This window comes from Schistocerca americana, chromosome 7, assembly GCF_021461395.2.
Source record: "Schistocerca americana isolate TAMUIC-IGC-003095 chromosome 7, iqSchAmer2.1, whole genome shotgun sequence".
Taxonomy (NCBI): domain Eukaryota; kingdom Metazoa; phylum Arthropoda; class Insecta; order Orthoptera; family Acrididae; genus Schistocerca; species Schistocerca americana.
The window spans coordinates 225,879,435-225,896,192 of NC_060125.1; the positions used below are offsets into that span (position 1 = coordinate 225,879,435).

The 16,758-nt window shown below is 46.7% G+C and overlaps 1 protein-coding gene across 2 annotated transcripts in view; it reads left to right on the forward strand.

Annotated features, from left to right (window-relative positions):
* LOC124622144 (protein goliath) overlaps positions 1-16,758 on the forward strand; it is a 639,805-nt gene that overhangs the window by 118,293 nt on the left and 504,754 nt on the right. The gene's annotated exons all lie outside the window — the stretch shown is intronic.

Here is a 16,758-nt window from a genome sequence, read left to right on the forward strand (position 1 = left end):
GAGCAGTTCCTCGTGTTCTTCGTTTCATTACTTTGACTGGCTTGTCCAAAGACATCTAACTCCTTCACCTATTTTATCTGCATCTTTGTAAGAACTTTCTGGTGTCCCCCCCTCCCCCTTGAGTTTTACTAGATTCTATGTGCTCTAACAATTGTGACTGGGCGCAAATGACCTCAGCAGTAGTTGAGCGCCCTTAAACCCCAAACAAAAAAAAAAACAAAAAAACAAGCAATTGCGTCGGTGGTCTGCTGCCATAGCCCATTAATGGCAGATTTCGCCGCACTGCCGTAACGGATACATTCGTCGTAGTTCCAAATTGATTTGTGCGGTTATTTCATGCAGCGTTGCCTGTGTTTTAGCAATGTCAGCTCTATTCAAACGCCACTTCTCTCGGTTCACAAGTGAAGGCCGTTCGCCACTGGGTTGTCCGTGGTGAGCGATGATGCCTGAAGTTTGGTATTCTCGGCACACTCCTCACATCGTGAATCTCGGAATACTGAATTCTCCAACGATTTCCGAAACGGAGTTTTCCATGCGTCTAGCTCCAACTACCATCCCGCGCTCACAGTCTGTTAATTAACGTCATGCGGCCATAATTACGTCGGAAACTTTTTCACATGAATCATCTGAGTAGAAATGACTGATTCACAAATGCACTACCGCTTTATACCTTGTGTATGCGACACTGTCGCGAACTCTTTATGTGTACATCGCTATCCTGTGACTTTGTCAGCTCAATGCATTACGAGGCAGTTTCTTTCCATTCAAGAAAGAAGCTCTGATACAGAGGCTTGTTTACACTCTTCCGTGGCAGATGATTTCTCGACGGAGTCGCTGAGATGCTTGAACTGGCAGATGCTCGAAAACAGACGAGAACTACCACGCGAAAGTCTACTTTCAGAATTTGAAGAGAAAAAAAGCAGTATCACGGGAAGAATTTAGGAATATACGACAAACCTTTACTACTGTTCTTGCTGGGACAGAGAAGAGATTAATTAGAGCGAGCGTAGAAGCGTTTAAGCAATCATACTTCCCTGGCTCCATACTAGAATATAACGGAGATAAACCGTAGTATGTGGTGGAATGGGAAACATCCTCTGCCATGCTTCTTACAATGGGTTTGAAGACTATACCGCAGGCCGGGGTGGCCGAGCGGTTCTAGGCGCTACAGTCTGGAACCGCGCGGCCGCTACGGTCCAGGTTCGCATCCTGCCTCGGCATGGATGTGTGTGATGTCCTTAGGTTAGTTAGGTTTAAGTATTTCTAAGTTCTAAGGGACTGATGACCTCAGAAGTTAAGTCCCATAGTGCTCAGAGCCATTTGAACCATTTTTGAAGACTATACCGGGTGGCCCTTCTAACAATACCACCACTTGCAAAGTAGGTTAAAAATCAGATTAATAATGTTGCTCACGCATCATGTTCGCTTTATCGGGCAACAACAAAGTTATTGACTGTGGATGGTATCGTCAGAATGGAAATAATGAAGTCACTGTAAAAAAGTCATTAATTTTGGCACTTATCTTGAATGGATTCCCGCGTAGATTTCGTCGAAGTTGTTTGGCTCATCTTGTTGATTCTAGTGTGATTCCACTTTGACTGCTAGAAGGTCCAGATCTGTATTTTAGCAATATTTGAAGACCTAACAAATGCGTTTTTCAGGAAATTCTTTATGATCAAACAATCCCAGATCAGAACAATGGTATGGCAGAAGTAATTTTTGACTTGGTGTTCACGATCCACATTTTTATTAAACTTCTTGTAAATTCACATATACTTCTTCTTAATTGTCACATCATAAAGAAAACAGTTTTGTATCAATCTTCTGTATTTAATTTCCACTTTAACAAAACATAAGACTAGACTGTTCTCTTACAAAGCGAAATAACAACTTAACTTCTGCCAAAGTGAAACAAAGACTGCTCTGTGCGCATTCGCGCCAAAACGGTTACAAGTAAGTCAAAGATTATGACACTCTCACAGAAATGAATACACACAAGAACCATATCACTGTGATATATCGATACATCGGAGTACCTATACATTAATAAAACCAAATGTGAATATTGTCACAAAAATATGTCTGTTACTTCGCAGAAAAGTAGTATCGAGAGCAAAAATGTCTGTTATTTTGCAGAAAAGTAGTATAGAGAACCATTCACCCTCTTATGGGTAGTTAGGGGCAGTTTTTCTGGAGTTTCGGCAGGTTTCAGCAGGTTTCAGCAGTTTCGTCCTTGCGATGTGTTCATTCTTTCCGCGCGCTATACAAGATCGAAATAATAGAGAATTGTGAAGATGTAGATGTAGATCAGCCCAAACAAATCCTGGTCACCACGTCTTTCATGCGGCTATCGTCGACGGAATAATCGATATTTTACACGCCCATTCGATAGAGCGCTACCAGATTAGTCTAGCGCGACATTCGTTTTACCGATAAATGTTAACAGGAACACTAACACATGAAGAATAATCAGCACTCCAGCAGCAACGGAGCAGAGTGCTTCTGCATGGCGGCAGCAGTGAGCACGACCCAGGGTGGTACTGTCGCTTTCGAAGTACTCGGTATTCCTTGTGTTTTTCTGTTCCCGTTTATACATATGTCCGCAGCTCGTGGTCTTGGTAGCGTTCTCGCTTCCCGCGCACGGCGTCCCGGGTCAGGGATATTCTCTGCCTCGAGATGACTGGGTTTTGTTGTGTTGCCTTCATCATCATCATCATCATCATCATCATCATTCATCCCCATTACGGCCGCAGGAAGGCAATGGCAAACCACCTGCGCTACGACCTTGCCTAGTCGGCGGTGCGGGTCTCCCGCATCGTACCCTAGCTCCTTGGAGTATGGAATCTCATCATCATCATTTATACATATCGCTAAAATGAATATCGCATAAGACTAATATGGTAGAGCTCTTTCGAATGGACATGTAAAATTTCAGTTCAAAAATTATTTTGTTTGTGGCCCAAAGGATGGGGCGCCTCCACGCCCACACCAGCGTGGTGACCAAACCAAAAGTTCTACTGTCACCTCCATATAACATGTTAGTTTTTGAATAAGGAGTCACAGGATGCGGGCTGTGATGTTATCCATGGGTCTTGGTATGATTACTCATTGACATGGTCCATCAGGAGGTAGAAAGTGGACGAAAGCGATCGAAGGGCAGAGGAAAAAAGTGACAAGGCAAGCGCCAAGGGAAAAAAACCTCTGCGACAGTAGGACGGGTAGTAAGGGCAGTAGCGGCTTGCTATCTGCGACAGTACATGCAAGGTGTGGTTATGTTAGTGCGAGGTATCGTGCATCGTTACCTTTGTCCTTGCGGAAGCTCGTTGTAGGGTTTGCTGCAATTGCTGCGTCCCTGCAACAGTTCAAGGTCGTCATACATTAGTGGGCGATCGGACATATATCGGCTCACAGACAGTGTAGGGTGTGTGTGTGTGTGTGTGTGTGTGTGTGTGTGTGTGTGTGTGTGTGTGTGTGTGTGGCTGGTTTGCGTGCTGTGTACGGTTTACCTGCGGTTGCCAGTTTTTCGGCGGGTCGAGCATCTGGGGTTACCAGTAGTAGCTGTGTTGCAGGGGCTCGCCAGTACTGTCGTGTTAGCGTGCTATGGACCATAGATGTTTAGTTCCTTGCCAGTAGTGTTTTTGGTCTATTATGTTTCCATCTATGGCTGTGGTCGTAGTTACCCAGAGGAAGGATAAAGGGTTGCGCGAGTGTCTCGTGTTATTGTACAGTCGTGTGGTGAGTTTTTGGAATACCTGCAAGATGGTATCTGGCCGATATTCCCGGTGAAGGTCCGCGGTGCGTGTGTAGCGCGGAGCGTTGCTTATGATTCTGAGTACTATATTCTGTATGAGCTGCAGACGACCCAGGCGTGTGGGCGCAGCGTATCCCCAGACAGGGGCTGCGTACGTCATCACCGGTCGAATAAGTGTCTTGTGCATGGACCTAGACAACCTTCCTATTCAGTGTGCTACGCCTGTTAAGCATAGGGTAGAGTTGTTTGAGCCTCGCGTTTGCTTTGTTGGCCACGTGTTGAATGTGGTCCCCCCCCCCCAACCCCCCCCCCCCCCCCCCCCCAGAGTAGTTTCCGGTCCAGCCAGACAACGAAGTATTTCACCTTCTCGCGGAAACGTATTGGGCGTGCATGTAGTGTTATTGAGTTGCAGTGCTGATGTTTGCGCAGTAGTTTCGGTCTTATAGTGAACAGAACGGCTTCGCTCTTTCACTGACGTTGAGCGGCGTATGAAAGGCGTGATGAGCAGGTCTTGTTTCGGCTGACTCCACCTAAACGTCGCAAAAACAAAATTGCAAATATCTGCCGAAGCACCAGAGAAAATGCTCCTGACGAGTGTTAGGGGACACGATGTAGATGTATACATAGAGGGACCACAGCAGTCCTAGTTTCCTCCCTAAACACTCATTCTACATCCACAGATCTACATCTAAGTCTGTTCCCAACAAACCAACTCATGGTGTGCGGTGGAGGGTACTCTATGTACCAGTATTAATAATCCCTCTTCCGGTTCCAGTCTCGACTGGTTTGGGGGAAGAAAGATTGCTGGTAAGACTCCGTGTGGGCTCGGATTTCACCAATTTAACTATATGAAGATGCTATCTTCATGGTCTCTGCGCGGGATATTCGTGAGAGGAAGCATTAGGTTGGCCAGCTCTTCTAGGATCGCACGCTCTCGGTATTTAAGCAGTAGACCATACCGTGATGCAGAACGACTCTCTTGCATCGTCTTCCACTGAAGTTGAGTGTTTTGTGAACTACTTCCCTTGTTGATGGCCTACATTTCCCGGGAATTGAATCTATCTGGCATCTGCCTCACGCGTGTTAACTTTATGCGGTCGTTCCATTTCAAATCGCTGCCTATGCTCATTTCTAGATGTCTTATGGACGTAATTGCTTCCTCTAATTGTTCTGTAACAGTGCAATCATACAATAAAGAGGCTTTCTCTCTATGTATTCGCAGTACGATACATTTGTTTGAGAATCAATTGGTATTCCCTGCACCAAGCATCGATCCTCTGCAGTTCTTCCTGCATTTCGTTACAATTTTGTAGCACCACAGCTTCTGTGTATACAACAGCATTATGCCTTACGGAACATTCGACGTCTCCTATTAGGCCATTGTTTTATATATTTTGTGAGAGATAATGGTCCTATAACACTCCCTTAAGGGTACGCCTGAAGTTATTTCTATGTCCGAAGACTTCTCTTCGTTCAGAATGACATTCTGTTCGCTAAAAACTCTTCACTACAATCCCACAGTTAACCTGCCTGTAAAAGTGTTCCGTTCTGTAAAAGTGTACGGTGAAAAATATAACTACTAAGCAAAACGCGCCTGGTGCAAAAAATAACGCATTTTTATAGTTGCAACGACAGAACAAAAACGCCCTCTAGCTATTTCTCTACCGTTTCTTTCTCGAACAGGGCGCGCAAGAAACAAATTTTTCCGTGCGAGCTCTGATTTCTCTTACTTTATTACAACGATCGTTTTTTCCTATGTAGGTGGGCGCCAACAAATGTTTTTGGTGATCGAAATTTCACGAGAAGATCCCGCCGGAACTAAAAACGCCCTTGTTTTAGTGATGCCACCTCAATTCGCTTATTATATCGCGGATATTTCTCTCCTATTTCGCGATAATACAAACGAGCTGCATTTCTTTGAATTTTTTCGATGTCCTCGGTCAATCCTACACGATGCGTATCACACACCGCGCGGCAATACTCCGGAAGAGGGCGGACAAGTGTAAGCGTGGTGTAAGCAGTTCCTCAGTAGACCTGTTGTGTGTTTTAAGTGATCTGCCAATCAATCACAGTCTTTGGTTTGCTTTCCCCACAACAGTATCTGTGTGATCGTTCCAATTTAATTTATTCGCAATTGTAATCCCTAAGCATTCATTTGAATTAACATCCTTTAGCTCTTTGTCATTACCGTGTAACCGAAATTTAGCGGAATTCCTGTTATTGCGATGTGGATGAAATACTTTCCATTATTTGGAGTCACTTACCATTTCTCGCACCACACAGATATCTTCTCTAAATCTTTTTTTAATTGGTTTTGATCATCTGTCGACGTTACAAGACGGTAAGCGACATCATCATCATCTGAAAACAATCTAAGAGGGCTCCTCAGATTGTCTGCCAAGTCGTTTGTGTAGATCGGCAAGAGCAGAGAGCCTATAACACTTCCTTGGGAGACACCAGATGTTTTATTCGATGACTTTCCGTCAGTTACTACGAACTGTGACCGTCCTTAGAGGAAATCACGAATCCAACCGCACAAAATAGATGATACCCCATAGGCACGCAATTTGAGTATAGGTCGCTTTTGAGGAACCGCGTCAAAAGTGTTCTAGAAATCTAAAAATATGGGATCAGTTTGATGTCCCCTGTCGGTAGCACACATCACTTCGTGAGAATAAAGAGCTAGTTGTCTTTCATAGGAACCATATTTTCTGAATCAGTGTTGGCTGTTTGTCTATAAATCGTTTTCTTCGAGGTAATTCATGATGCTCGAGTACAGTCGACGTTAGTCACATGGGTCTGTAATTCAACGGATTACGCGTATTTGCCTTTTTTGATGTTAGTGTGACTTGTGCTGCTTTCCAGTGTATAAGTACGTATCTTTCGACGAGTGAGCGGTTGTGTATGATTGCTACACTACCGCCCATTAAAATTGCTACACCACGAAGATGACGTGCTACAGACGCGAAATTTAACCGACATCAAAAAGATGTTGTGATATGCAAATGATTAGCTTTTCAGAGCATTCACACAAGGCTGGTGCCGGTGGCGACACCTACAGCGTGCTGAAATGAGGAAAGTTTCCAACCGATTTCTCATACACAAACAGCAGTTGACTGGCGTTGCCTGGTGAAACGTTGTTGTGATGCCTCGTCTAAGGAGGAGAAATGCGTACCATCACGTTTCCGACTTTGATAAAGGTCGGATTGTAGCCTATCGCGATTGCGGTTTATCGTATCGCGACATTGCTACTCGCGTTGGTCGTGATCCAATGACTGTGGGTTCAGGAGGGTAATGCGGAACGCCGTGCTAGATCCCAACGGCCTTGTCTCACTAGCAGTCGAGATGACAGGCATCTTATCCGCTTGGCTGTAACGGATCGTGCAGCCACGTCTCGATCCCTAAGTCAACAGATGGGGACGTTTGCAAGACAACAACCATCTGCACGAACAGGTCGACAACGTTTGCTGCAGCATGGACTATCAGCTCGGAGACCATGGCTGCTGCGGTTACCCTTGACGCTGCATCACAGACAGGAGCGCCTGCGACAGTGTACTCAACGACGAACTTGGATGCACGAATGGCAATACGTCATTTTTTTCGAATGAATCCAGGTTCTGTTTAGAGCATCATGATGGTTGCATCCGTGTTTGGCGAAATCGCGCTGAACGCACATTGGAAGCGTGTATTCGTCATCGCCATACTGGCGTATCACCCGGCGTGATGATATGGGGTGCCATTGGTTAGACGTCTCGGTCACCTCTTGTTCGCATCGACGGCACTTTGGACAGTGGACGTTACATTTCAGATGTGTTACAACCCGTGGCTCTATCATTCATTCGATGCCTGCGAGACCCTACATTTCAGCAGGATAATGCACGACCGCATGTTGCAGGTCCTGTACGGGCCTTTCTGGATACAGGAAATGTTCGACTGCTGTCCTGGCCAGCACATTCTCCAGATCTCTCACCAACTGAAAACGTCTGGTCAATGGTGGCCGAGCAACTGGCTCGTCACAATACGCCAGTCGCTACTCTCGATGAACTGTGGTATCGTGTTGAAGCTGCATGGGCAGCTGTACCTGTACACGCCATCCATGCTCTGTTTGACTCAATGCCCAGGCGTATCAAGGCCGTTATTACGGCCAGAGATGGTTGTTCTGGGTACTGATTTCTCAGGATCTATGCACCGAAATTGCGTGAAAATGTAATCACATGTCAGTTCTAGTATAATATATTTGTGCAATGAATACCCGTTTATCATCTGCATTTCTTCTTGGTGTAGCAATTTTAATGGCCAGTAGCGTAAATATTGAGCTATGTATCAGCATACTCTGAAATGAATCTGACTGGTGTACAGTCTGGGTAGGAGGCCTTGACTATATTAAATGATTTAAGCTGTTTAGTCATACCGAAGGTAACTACATCTAAGTTCCTCATGTTGACAGTTGTTATTGTTTCGAATTCTGGACTCTGAAGTATGCGAATATACTACCACAAACTGGATCCAGCACGTTGCTTTACCAGGAATCTACGTGTTGTTTCGATTCCTCGTCCAGCCAGGTAACTGCAAATCGTTGCCGACTCTGTTATGAGTCTGTAGCTGTGATCTCCAAGTACGTATTTTCACTGTGGATGTTGAGTACGCTATCTGCACACGACATCTGCTCCTTTCTCGGAGTGTGAACAACTCTGCCCTTGGTGCGGAGTTTCGCCGGAACTCCGAGGCTAAGCACGCCCGCAGGCACCCTCAAGTCGCGTCCTGTCTCCAGGGCGACGTTACGTCAGACGGCAAACACAGGCGTGCGGGTGGGTAGTCGCGAAAGACAGCACGCGCTCGCCTGCCGGGTCTCACTGCCCACATTCTCTGCAAGACTACACTCGATGCACAATTCTGTCAGTCCTAAACTGCATTCTCCAAATTCTGTAGTTGTGTAACTAGATGCAAATGTAAACGAATTACGAAATCGCGTATGTTTTCAGAAATTCATATGAATTCTTCCTACGTGAATTGTAGCTGCATGAAAATTTATCATAGCGGTCTGTTTTACCTATCACTGAGCGGAGTTATGACTAAATTTCAAACAATATCGTCGGGTATCTGATCATCACTTCCATATACACTACTGGCCATTAAAATTGCTACACCAAGAAGAAATGCAGATGATAAAGGAGTATTCATTGGACAAATATATTATACTAGAACTGACATGTGATTACATTTTCACGCAATTTCGGTGCATAGATCCTGAGAAATCAGTACCCAGAACAACCACCTCTGGCCGTAATAACGGCCTTGATACGCCTGGGCATTGAGTCAAACAGAGCTTGGATGGCGTGTACAGGTACAGCTGCCCATGCAGCTTCAAAACGATACCACAGTTCATCAAGAGCAGTGACTGCCGTATTGTGACGAGCCAGTTGCCCGGCCACCATTGACCAGACGTTTTCAATTGGTGAGAGATCTGGAGAATGTGCTGGCCAGGGCAGCAGTCAAAAATTTTCTATATCCAGAAAGGCCCGTACAGGACCTGCAACATGCGGTCGTGCATTATCCAGCTGAAATGTAGGGTTTCGTAGGGATCGAACGGTGAAGCCACGGATCGTAACACATCTGAAATGTAGCGTTCCCTGTTCAAAGTGCCGTCAATGCGAACAACAGGTGACCGAAACGTGTAACCAATGGCACCCCATTCCATCACTCCGGGTGATACGCCAGTATGACGATGACGAATACACGCTTCCAATGTGTGTTCACCACGATTTCGCCAAACACGGATGCGACCATCATGATGCTGTTAACAGAACCTGGATTCATCCGAAAAATGACGTTTTGCCATTCTTGCACCCAGGTTCGTCGTTGAGTACACCATCGCAGGCTCTCCTGTCTGTGATGCAGCGTCAAGGGTAACCGCAGTCGTGGTCTCCGAACTGATAGTCCATGCTGCTGCAAACGTCGTCGAACTGTTCGTGCAGATGGTTGTTGTCTTGCAAACGTCCCCATCTGTTGACTCAGGGATCGAGACGTGGCTGCACGATCCGCACAGTCATGCGGATAAGATACCTGTCTTCTCGACTGCTAGTGATACGAGGCCGTTGGGATTCAGCACGGCGTTCCGTATTACCCTCCTGAACCCACCGATTCCATATTCTGCTAAGTCATTGGATCTCGACCAAGCGAGCAGCAATGTCGCGATACGATAAACCGCAATCGCGATAGGCTACAATCCGACCTTTATCAAATTCGGAAACGTGATGGTACGCATTTCCCCTCCTCGTGCGAGGCATCACAAAAACGTTTCACGAGGCAGCGCCGGTCAACTGCTGTTTGTGTATGAGAAATCAGTTGGAAACTTTCCTCATGTCAGCACGCTCTAGGTGTCGCCACCGGCACCAGCCTTGTGTGAATGTTCTGAAAAGCTAATCATTTGCATATCACAGCATCTTCTTACTGTCGCTTTAATTTCGGGTCTGTAGCACGTCATCTTCGTGGTGTAGCAATTGTAATGGCCAGCAGTGCAGCAATCATACACAACCGCTCACTCGTCGAAAGATGCATACTTATAGACTTGAAAGCAGCGCAAGTCACACTGACATCCAAAAAATCAAATACGCGTAATCCGTTGAATTACAGACCCACGTGACTAACGTCGACTGTGCTCGAACATCACGAATTACCTCGAAGAAAACGATTTATAGACAAACAGCCAACACTGATTTAGAAAATACGGTTCTTATGAAAGACAATTAGCTTTTTATTCTCACGAAGTAATGGGTGCTGCCGACAGAGCCAAACTGATCCCATGGGTCCACATCGTGATAAGAGTATTATGTTCACAATCAGTATAAATATAGTATGTGCGCTCTCTCTCTCTGTGTGTGTGTGTGTGGGGGGGGGGGGGGGGGGGGAGGAGGTTCAGGATGTATCGGAAGCTGGCCGGCAGAGCATAAATGAACCACATGAAAAAAACGCATGATGTATACGTTCAGCTCGTGTGACAGCACTTCTCTTGCGAAGCTTAGTACGCATTGTGACGCATGTTGAGATTCATAGCCACAATTATGTCATGGACTCTTTATGGCAGACTACTACTTCGTGCCACGCAAAGAATCGTGTCCACATCTAGGTTTGATTCAAAGAAGACAGAGATCTTAAAGCTGAGTCATTTGCTGCGCTGCTGAAAGAATGTACTGAATGTAAACGAAGCGAAGTTGCTGAAGTAGTTTTTTCGGAAAACCTTTCACTTATAGCATAAAAATAAAGTATCACATTTTGAATTCACACGTTTTTTCGCAGTGAAATTACCTCAGACGATTTCAGGGAAACTGTTGGTTAAGTATATTTCATTATTGAGGTTGTAAGTCTCACATCGCAACTTAGTGGTGAGGCATCTTGGCAGATTTGGTCACATTTGTTACGATACTCCAAAGTTGAACAACTCACTGCTCGTTGCTCGAAGAATTTTCAGTGAATTATAGTGTCAATTGCAAGTGCTAATCCGAGGGAAGAAGACATTGGCAGTCCGAAATTGCGTCATATTTCGAAATGCATATTTCGACATTATTAAGAGGAGAATGCTAGGTTACAAGACGGGTGGGGGGGGGGGGGGGGGGATAACCAGCCACATTCGATCCCACAAACTTTCGGTTTCGAGCCTTACGCTGTAGCGCTAGATCACCATAGCAGATATGAATTTTGTCTCTCTTGCTGCTTTCTCATGGCACTGCTTCTCCCTCCAGTTACGGCGGCTGTTGGCTGGATGGCAATGGCATCGTTTCCACAACGTAACTTGAATTCGTTACCAGCCAGACAATTTGTACCAAACATTTATAATTTATATATAAAAACCTTCCTCGTAAATCTGTGCATCTATTAGTCGAAACCGGATCAAAATCCTCTACAGCAGTTCCAGACATTAGCCTGCATTTATACACTGGTCAGCTAGAACATTATGACACTGCCCTACTATGTATATAAACCCGTCCAAAAATGGTTCAAATGGCTCTTAGCACTATGGGGCTTAGCATCTGAGGTCATCAGTCTCTTAGAACTTAGAACTCCTTAAACCTAACTAACCTAAGGACATCCCACACATCCATGCCCGAGGCAGGATTCGAACCTGCGACCGTAGAGGTCGCGCGGTTCCAGACTGAAGCGCCTAGAACCGCTCGGCCACACAGGCCGGCGATATAAACCCGTCCAGGAGATAGCAGCGTCACCTGCTGCCTGCTAGTCAGACACATTCGCGCTGCGTGTAGTATCAGTGAGCGCGACGTCCGTGTGTAGAGTGGGGAAGGCGCGCAATCTACGAGGTGTGGCTAGAAAAAAACCGGACTAGTACTGGTGAAACAATAAAACGAATGCAATAAGGCTGAAAGTCGCGTGGCCTGTCACGTGACTCTCGCTCCGCCTACTGCTCGAGTTTCATCTGCCTCCTGCACTCAGTCTGCCCGTGGCGTCTAAGTAGTTGACATTTTGTCTGTGCGTCGGAAAATGTTGAGTGTACAGAAAGAACAGCGTGTTAACATCAAATTTTGTTTCAAACTAGGAAAATCTGCAAGTGAAACGTTTGTAATGTTACAAGTGTACGGCGATGATTGTTTATCGCGAACACAAGTGTTTGAGTGGTTTAAACGATTTAAAGATGGCCGCGAAGACACCAGTGATGACACTCGCACTGGCAGACCATTGTCAGCAAAAACTGATGCAAACATTGAAAAAATCGGTAAACTTGTTCGACAAGATCGCCGTTTAACAATCAGAGCAGTGTCTGAGTTAACAGGAGTTGACAAGGAAAGTGTTAGGCAGATTCTTCATGAAAGTTTCATCATGAACAAAGTGTGTTCAAAAATGGTTCCAAAGTGTCTCACAATTGAACAGAAGGAACGCCGAAGAATGATTTGTTCTGACATCCTGGAAAACATTGAAAGTGATCCCACCTTCTTACAAAATGTTATTACTTGCGATGAATCGTGGTTTTTTACTTACGATCCCGAAACTAAACGCCAATCGATGCATTGGAAAACTCCTGGTTCTCCACGACAAAAAAAAGCACAAATGTCAAAATCGAAATTCAAGGCAATGATGATTGTTTTTTTTTTTTTTTGACATCAAAGGGATTGTGCACATTGATTGGGTACCAGAGGGACAAACAGTGAATCAGCATTACTACATTAGCGTCCTGGCTACCCTACGTGAGCGAGTACGGAGAAAACGGAACGATTTGTGGAGAAAAAAGTCATGGATCCTTCACCAAGACAATGCCCCAGCTCACAGTGCGTTGTCAGTGAAGACGTTTTTGGCAAAACACAACATTCCCATCGTAGATCATCCACCCTACTCACCTGATTTGGCCCCCTGTGACTTTTTTCTTTTCCCTAAAGTCAAGTCAGCTTTGAAAGGAACTAGATTTGAGACTGTTGAAGCAGTAAAAGAAAAAGCGACGGAAGTAATGTATGGAATTACCGAAAATGATCTGCAGCATTGCTATGAACAGTGGAAGATTCGTATGGAGCGGTGTAGATACCGAGGAAGAGAGTACATTGAAGGATATAACATGAAATTGTAAATAATTGTAAATAAATGTTTTTTCCAGCATCAGTCCTGTTTTTTTGTAGCCGCACCTCGTATCTGTATTTGACCAAGGGTGGACTGTGATGGCTCGGAGCATTTCGGAAACTGCACGACTCGTCGAGTATTCCAGGAGTGCTGTGGTGAGTGTCCTCAACACGTGACTAAACCAAGGAGAAACCACGTCCAGACGTCTTGGGGTAGACCGGCCACCCCTCATTCCACATGTCGAACGTCGTTGGCTGCGCAGACTGGTAAAACAGGACAGAAGTTGAACTGTGGCGGAACTAGCATCAGACTTCAGTGCTGGGAAGAGCACAAGTGTGTCTGAACACACAGTGTACCGGACACTCCCAATGATGGGCCTTCGCAGCTGATGGTCCATGCATGTGCCAATATTACCAAGACGACGTCGGCAACTACGACCAAAATGAGCAGGTGGCCATCGGCACTGTACGCTGGCGCAGTGGCAGAGCGCTGCGTGGTCTGATGGATGTGGATACCTTCTTCATCATGCTGATAGGAGACAGCGAATCCGTTGTCTTCCAGGGGGACAGCTCCTTGACACGTGTACTGTGGGATGGAGACAAGCTGGCGGCGGCTCCATTACGCTCTGGGGAACATTCACGTGGCATCCTTGGTTCCAGTGAAGCTCGTGCAAGGGGAAGGAATATCGTACAGTGGTTGCAGGCCACGTACACCCCTTAACGACGATCATGTTTCCCGACAACAGTCAGATTTTTTCCACAAGATAATGCCTCCGTCACAAGGCTATGAGAGTGATGGAGTGATTCGAGAAACAGTGGTGAGTTCCAATCGATGTACTGGCCTCCCAACTCGCCACATCTGTACCCGATCGAACGGATCTGGGATGTGACTGAATGTGGTGCCAGACCTCAAGGCATCCCTCCCCGGAATGTACAGGAATTAGGTGACGTGTCTGTGTGTGTGGATCTGGGATGTGACTGAATGTGGTGCCAGACCTCAAGGCATCCCTCCCCGGAATGTACAGGAATTAGGTGACGTGTCTGTGTGTGTGGATCTGGGATGTGACTGAATGTGGTGCCAGACCTCAAGGCATCCCTCCCCGGAATGTACAGGAATTAGGTGACGTGTCTGTGTGTGTGGATCTGGGATGTGACTGAATGTGGTGCCAGACCTCAAGGCATCCCTCCCCGGAATGTACAGGAATTAGGTGACGTGTCTGTGTGTGTGGATCTGGGATGTGACTGAATGTGGTGCCAGACCTCAAGGCATCCCTCCCCGGAATGTACAGGAATTAGGTGACGTGTCTGTGTGTGTGGATCTGGGATGTGACTGAATGTGGTGCCAGACCTCAAGGCATCCCTCCCCGGAATGTACAGGAATTAGGTGACGTGTCTGTGTGTGTGGATCTGGGATGTGACTGAATGTGGTGCCAGACCTCAAGGCATCCCTCCCCGGAATGTACAGGAATTAGGTGACGTGTCTGTGTGTGTGGATCTGGGATGTGACTGAATGTGGTGCCAGACCTCAAGGCATCCCTCCCCAGAATGTACAGGAATTAGGTGACGTGTCTGTGTGTGTGGATCTGGGATGTGACTGAATGTGGTGCCAGACCTCAAGGCATCCCTCCCCGGAATGTACAGGAATTAGGTGACGTGTCTGTGTGTGTGGATCTGGGATGTGACTGAATGTGGTGCCAGACCTCAAGGCATCCCTCCCCGGAATGTACAGGAATTAGGTGACGTGTCTGTGTGTGTGGATCTGGGATGTGACTGAATGTGGTGCCAGACCTCAAGGCATCCCTCCCCGGAATGTACAGGAATTAGGTGACGTGTCTGTGTGTGTGGATCTGGGATGTGACTGAATGTGGTGCCAGACCTCAAGGCATCCCTCCCCGGAATGTACAGGAATTAGGTGACGTGTCTGTGTGTGTGGATCTGGGATGTGACTGAATGTGGTGCCAGACCTCAAGGCATCCCTCCCCGGAATGTACAGGAATTAGGTGACGTGTCTGTGTGTGTGGATCTGGGATGTGACTGAATGTGGTGCCAGACCTCAAGGCATCCCACCCCGGAATGTACAGGAATTAGGTGACGTGTCTGTGTGTGTGGATCTGGGATGTGACTGAATGTGGTGCCAGACCTCAAGGCATCCCTCCCCGGAATGTACAGGAATTAGGTGACGTGTCTGTGTGTGTGGATCTGGGATGTGACTGAATGTGGTGCCAGACCTCAAGGCATCCCTCCCCGGAATGTACAGGAATTAGGTGACGTGTCTGTGTGTGTGGATCTGGGATGTGACTGAATGTGGTGCCAGACCTCAAGGCATCCCTCCCCGGAATGTACAGGAATTAGGTGACGTGTCTGTGTGTGTGGATCTGGGATGTGACTGAATGTGGTGCCAGACCTCAAGGCATCCCTCCCCGGAATGTACAGGAATTAGGTGACGTGTCTGTGTGTGTGGATCTGGGATGTGACTGAATGTGGTGCCAGACCTCAAGGCATCCCTCCCCGGAATGTACAGGAATTAGGTGACGTGTCTGTGTGTGTGGATCTGGGATGTGACTGAATGTGGTGCCAGACCTCAAGGCATCCCTCCCCGGAATGTACAGGAATTAGGTGACGTGTCTGTGTGTGTGGATCTGGGATGTGACTGAATGTGGTGCCAGACCTCAAGGCATCCCTCCCCGGAATGTACAGGAATTAGGTGACGTGTCTGTGTGTGTGGATCTGGGATGTGACTGAATGTGGTGCCAGACCTCAAGGCATCCCTCCCCGGAATGTACAGGAATTAGGTGATGTGTCTGTGTGTGTGGATCTGGGATGTGACTGAATGTGGTGCCAGACCTCAAGGCATCCCTCCCCGGAATGTACAGGAATTAGGTGACGTGTCTGTGTGTGTGGATCTGGGATGTGACTGAATGTGGTGCCAGACCTCAAGGCATCCCTCCCCGGAATGTACAGGAATTAGGTGACGTGTGTGTGTGTGTGTGTGTGTGTGTGTGTGTGTGTGTGTGTGTGTGTGGTGCCAACTCCCTCCAGAGACCTACCAAGGCCTCATTGCTTCCATGCCGCGACGCGTCGCCACTGTTATCTGTGCTAAAGGTGGCCATACTGGCTACTAGGTAGCAGGTCATAATGTTCTGGCTGATCAGTGTAGATGTAAGCTAGCAGGCGACTTCAGTTTATATCGAAAAAGTTTTGTTTAGTCTATAGTCGCAGTCCATTTATTTTGCCTACTGATTACCGGTTTCGGTACACAGTACTGTCGTCAGGCCATCCCCTGGCAGTGTGTGTTTGTTCTTGGGAAGCTGGTGTGAAGACTGGGTTCCACGGGATGGACTGAGGATGGTACTCTGTTCCGAAACCGATAGCCAGTATGCAAAATAAATAAACTGCGATTATACAGAGGGGTCCAAAAAATGTATCCACTGTTTAAAAGTCCATAACTTG